Raw genomic sequence first — 6,000 nt, 5'->3', positions numbered from 1 at the left:
CAGGTTTGGGAATCTTCCTCACATCCTCAGCTATGAAAGCTGTCCCCATGGATGCACTGGAGGTAGATGAGGGCCTCTGCCATGTCAGGGGAATCTATCAGACTGGTCCAGATAATCATCTGGCTGCACATGGAATCCACCAAGCCCATTACCTGGGTGTTGTTGACCCACACTGGGAGCAGGAACTTGGCCAAGCCTCTCTTCTGAGCTCAGAGGCCTGAAATCTATGCCTGGCCATAGCTACAGTCCATAAAGTGGCACTTTTGCCTGAAATGCTCCTTCTGGCCACACGCAAGCATTAGCTCTTTGGGGCTCCTGTTGGTGTGCTCATTGCTGGGACAGTGGGATGCTCGGGAGGTGTGTCTCCTGCCCCCCAAGAGTTCTTGGTCCCTCCTCTGTAGTGTATTGGTACTCCAGTTCTTCCCCTGTGTTGGGATTATCTCCTGCAGGATGGGTCTGCTCCATGATCCCCATCCCTCACTTCTAGACTGGCATCCATTGGGATTCTGGGCCTTACTTTTGGGGTCTCTGAGTTTAAGTGTCCGTGTAAATGTGACCTTTTCAGGGTCAATGGCTGGTGGCATTTCACCAACTCCCTTCCTCCTGATGGGAGAATTTGGGGAATTGTTTTAGCAGCCCAACTCTCTTGGCTACTGGCATTCCTATCAGCTTCTCGGGGGTTGAGCTAATGTCAGCAGTGGTCCCAAAGATGCTGGGCTACCACCCAAGGGTAGGGTCCAGTTGGGTACTTCTCTTAAGGAAACCTCAGTTGGAACATCTCAGGGTTGATCCCTGAGTGGTCTAGAATGGCCGCCTTCACTTTTGTGTAGTCCTGTGTGATTCAGATTGTGATATGCTGCTTGTGCTAGGCTGGTTAAGTACAGGTTAACAAGGTAGCCCAATACTCTGGTTGCCAGCATGCTTGTCTGAAGATGACTAAGAAGGCCTCTGAGTCATCCCCAGGCCCCATCGTCGTATGGGTAACCCGACAAGGAGGTTGTCTCCTATTAGCCCTGGAATGGTGGTGTTACATGTCCCGTGCCGATGTAGGAGCGCTGCCCTCTGTTGGACCAGTTGTTCTTGCTGCATCTGTTATTTGGCCGCCAGTTTACAAATAATCTTTGCTGCTCTTCTTGTTGCTGGTAAGCTATTTTTGCTGCTGTTGCTGTTGGGCCACCTGCTGCTGCTGACTCTCCAATGTCCACTTCAGCAACTTCTCTGTATATACAGTTTCCTCATCGTTTTGTCCCTGGGTATAGAACCTAGAACAGTGGTGCGCGGCCTGTCAGGGTAATCTGCTGGCAGGCTGCAAGACAGTTTGTTTACGTTGACCATCCACAGGTATGGCCTCCCACAGTTCCCACTAGCCGCGGTTCGCCGTTCCCAGCCAATGGGAGCCGTGGGGAAGGGGTGCAGGCTGGCCGCCACTGACCTAGAATAATCAGGTGCTGAGTTGAGGACTGTAGGCACTAACACAACACAAATACTAATATTTGTCAAGGTTTTGGTCACACATCCCTGCCTCTCTTGTTTGATTAATTGTTTCTGTGCCAAGAGGCTTTGCTCATGATGTGGGGCAGGGTTGGGGAAGTGCTTTACTTCTCCAGAAAAGTTCAGCAAACATTTGCGCTTCCTACTAGAGCTCTGCACGGGACTAATCTTAATCCCACTCCCATTCCATCCTGCAATTCCCACTCCCACTCTGACCCACACCCGCATTGTTTGTTGAATTTTTATCCCTCTCCCACTATTATGGCATAGCATGCCTCCCTTACTTTTGTGCTGCTGCTGGTGACGGCACTGCCTTCACAGCTGGGTGGCCAGAGAGTGACAGCTGCTGGCCAGGGCATTCATCTTGTTTGCAGCATGTGGGGAACTATTTTTTAGTCCCACTCCCATTCTGCCCCACAATACCCTCTCCTACTCTGACCCGCATTGTGTGTTGAATTTATATCCCGCTGTCATAATAGCAGGAGCAGGACAAAAATTTGACAAAGAATGTGGGAGCGAGTGGGAGTTGCAGGGTGGGACAGGAGTGGGATTAAAAAAAAAATAGTCCCACGCAGGACTATAGTAGGCAGCACAAATATGTTTGCTGGACCTTTCTGGAGAAGTAAAGCACTTTCCCCACAGCATGAACAAAGCCACTTGGCAATCAACCAAACAAGACAGGCAGAGCTGTGTGATCACAACCTTGACAAATATTAGTATTTCTGTTGTGTTAGTGTCTACAGTCCTCAATAAGTCAGAACCTGATTATTCTGGCTCTATGCAAACCTATAAATAATATTCCAAGCCCCAAAGAACGTAGAAACTCAAAGGAAAGATGTAACAACAGCATGAGACAAGAAGGTAAAGGTCATGTGTGGGCAGGAGGGGTGTGAAGGTGTGGTGTCTGAAAGGACAGGAAACAGGAAAGGGGGGGAGAAGTTGAAGAGGCTGAGGGAGAGCTACTGAGGGTGCAACAGCAGCTTGGAAAAGAAGCTTTTTCACTTTAAAAAATAAAGTCCTGTTGAAGTTTGTTAGTACCTTGCCTGGCTACTACAACATTTTGGCGACGAGGATGAATCTTCTGCCTCTGAACCCACCTGCACCCTTTCTACAAAGCCCAGATGAGCGTCCAATTGCTTTTACTGCCTGGATCCATATGTTTGAGACTTATCTGCTTGCAATCAGTGCTACAGAGATTTCTGAAGTAAGAAAGCATGCTCTGCTAATCCACTGCCTTGGAACAGAAGGGCAGCATACATTTTACACTTTTGCCCTCGCAGACGATAAATATGAGACTGCACTTATGGCATTAAAGAACTTTTTTGTTACCAGAAGTGAATGTAGTAGCTAATCGCTACAGATTTCTCCAGTGTGAGCAGAAACCAGGGGAGACTATAATGCAGTATATTGCTTCCCTGAGGAGTCTGATTGTAACTTTTGACTTTGGGAATATGGCAGATGAGATGATTAGAGACCAGCTCATTGAGAAAACAACCATGCTTCATGTAAGAGAAAGTTTACTTCTAGAACCACAACTTACACTAGAAAAAGCAGGTTTCAGAGGAACAGCCGTGTTAGTCTGTATTCGCAAAAAGAAAAGGAGTACTTGTGGCACCTTAGAGACTAACCAATTTATTTGAGCATGAGCTTTCGTGAGCCACAGCTCACTTCATCAGATGTGTACCGTGGAAACTGCAGCAGACTTTATATACACACAGAGAATATGAAACAATACCTCCTCCCACCCCACTGTCCTGCTGGTAATAGCTTATCTAAAGTGATCAACAGGTGGGCCATTTCCAGCACAAATCCAGGTTTTCTCACCCTCCACCCCCCCCCACAAATTCACTCTCCTGCTGGTGATAGCCCATCCAAAGTGACAACTCTTTACATAATCAAGTCGGGCTATTTCCTGCATAGATCCAGGTTTTCTCACTTCCCCCCCACCCCCATACACACACAAACTCACTCTCCTGCTGGTAATAGCTCATCTAAACTGACCACTCTCCAAGTTTAAATCCAAGTTAAACCAGAATATCTGGGGGGAGGGGAGGTAGGAAAAAACAAGAGGAAACAGGCTACCTTGCATAATGACTTAGCCACTCCCAGTCTCTATTTAAGCCTAAATTAATAGTATCCAATTTGCAAATGAATTCCAATTCAGCAGTTTCTCGCTGGAGTCTGGATTTGAAGTTTTTTTGTTTTAAGATAGCGACCTTCATGTCTGTGATTGCGTGACCAGAGAGATTGAAGTGTTCTCCGACTGGTTTATGAATGTTATAATTCTTGACATCTGATTTGTGTCCATTTATTCTTTTACGTAGAGACTGTCCAGTTTGACCAATGTACATGGCAGAGGGGCATTGCTGGCACATGATGGCATATATCACATTGGTGGATGTGCAGGTGAAGGAGCCTCTGATAGTGTGGCTGATGTTATTAGGCCCTGTGATGGTGTCCCCTGAATAGATATGTGGGCACAGTTGGCAACGGGCTTTGTTGCAAGGATAAGTTCCTGGGTTAGTGGTTCTGTTGTGTGGTATGTGGTACTAGAAAAAGCAATAACCATTGCAACCCAGATTGAGTCAGCTACCGGTGAAGCCAAAATAATGAGCATGGATACTGGAGGCATAGTCCAGGCTGTGACTCCTTTGCAGAAAAGTTCACTATCACTGCAGACAAACAATTGCAAGAAGAAAACTAATGAAAAACCACCAAATCAGCAAATTCAAAATACAGTAAAAGCATGCTTTTGCTGTGGATCCCCACAACACCTTGCAAGCTACACAGGATGTCTGGAAAAAGTAGCTCAGTTCATTGCAAAAAGATTGGACATTCTGTTGAAGTATGTCTCAGCAGCCAGTTAACCAACAGGTGCATGCAGTTACAATACCAGATGTTACTGTGCTGAGTGTGGACAAAATCAGTACTGCACATATTCCAGAACAAATAAAGTGCACGGTAAACGTTTCTGCCATACCCTCAGGGAAATCACACTCTATTCAGTGAATGTTGGACACTGGCTCAGCAGTATCTATACTACCTGATTCCATCTATTTGCATTACTTTAGAGATGTGCCTCTTACTGAACCCAAGCTTCACTTGGTGTGCTATTTGAAAAACCATATTCCAGGACATGGCTGCCTGCCAGCAATAGTTACTTTTGGTAATTGCTGTGTAACTGCAGAGTTCTATGTTGTCCACAAAGGCACTCCTATGCTTGGCAGAGATTTATTGGCTGCTTTAAATCTCAGGGTAGTTAATGGATGAATTGATCTTCCTCAGCAAAGCACTCTTGCGGTACACACACCAGTTTCAGCTGGGACCCAACACCAGACTGAGGAGAATCTCAGCTGTGCTTATGGGTTTCTGCATAAAGTTAAAATGCAGAATAATGTGATACTTGTACGACAGAAGTTACGGCGCTTACCATTTTCAGTCAGGGAAACTGTTTCAGAGGAACTTAGAAAATTTGTTCAAGAGGACATTATTGAAGAGATTAACTCCTCAGTATGGGTTTCACCTATAGTAGTGACGCAGAAGAAGGGTGGAGGCGTTCGCCTTTGTGTGGACTTAAGGGAGCCAAATAAAGCTATTGTGATTGACAGCCATCCTCTTCCTCACATAGAAGAAGTATTTGCAGAACTCCATGGAGCAAAGATGTTTTCTACTCTTGATTTGCAGAGCGCATACCACCAGGTTATGTTGCATGAAGATAGCAGAGCCCTCACAGCATTTATTACACGAGGGACTATTACATTTTAAACGTGTTCCATACGGTCTCGCATCTGCACCAAGTGCCTTCCAAAAATGATGTCATTGATTTTGAAGAATCAACATGGAGTTCAGTGCTATCTGGATGATATTATCGTGTTTGGATACTTCGGAGGATCATGACAATAACCTGTAGTCTGTACTAAACTGCATCAGCAAAGCAGGCCTCAAGCTCAATAGGTCCAAATGCAAGTTTAGACAAACTGAACTCTCCTTTCTGGGGCATACAATTTCACAGGCTGGACTAAAACCTAATCTGGCTCATATCCTGGCAATTTCAAATGCTCCTCCTCCAACAGATTTGCAAACCTTACGTTCCTTCTTGGGTCTTACCTCCTGGTATGCAAAATTCATTCCCAATTATGCTTCTGTCATTGAACCGTTACGAGAATTACTATGGGGAAGTTCAACCTTAGTGTGGACAACAGATGCACAAGCTAGTTTTGAAACTGTGAAAGACCTGATTGTACATAATCCAGTACCTGCACTATTCAGTCCTGCATTGCCCACAATTGTAACTATTCATGCTTCTGATTATGGACTTGGGGCTGTCCTCACACAGCTTCATGAGGACAACACAGAAAGGACTGTTGCATTTGCTTCAAGGACATGAAGTAATGCGGAGAGAAAATATTCTCCAGTCGAAAAAAAAACAAAACACTTGCTTGTGTCTGGGCTACTGAAAAATGGAGAATTTACCTGTGGGGCTGCAGGTTCAAGTTGCGCACAGACCAC

The sequence above is a fragment of the Caretta caretta genome, chromosome 2 (genome assembly GCF_965140235.1).
Source record: "Caretta caretta isolate rCarCar2 chromosome 2, rCarCar1.hap1, whole genome shotgun sequence".
In the NCBI taxonomy this organism is placed as follows: Eukaryota; Metazoa; Chordata; order Testudines; family Cheloniidae; genus Caretta; species Caretta caretta.
This window is presented reverse-complemented; position numbering follows the sequence as displayed.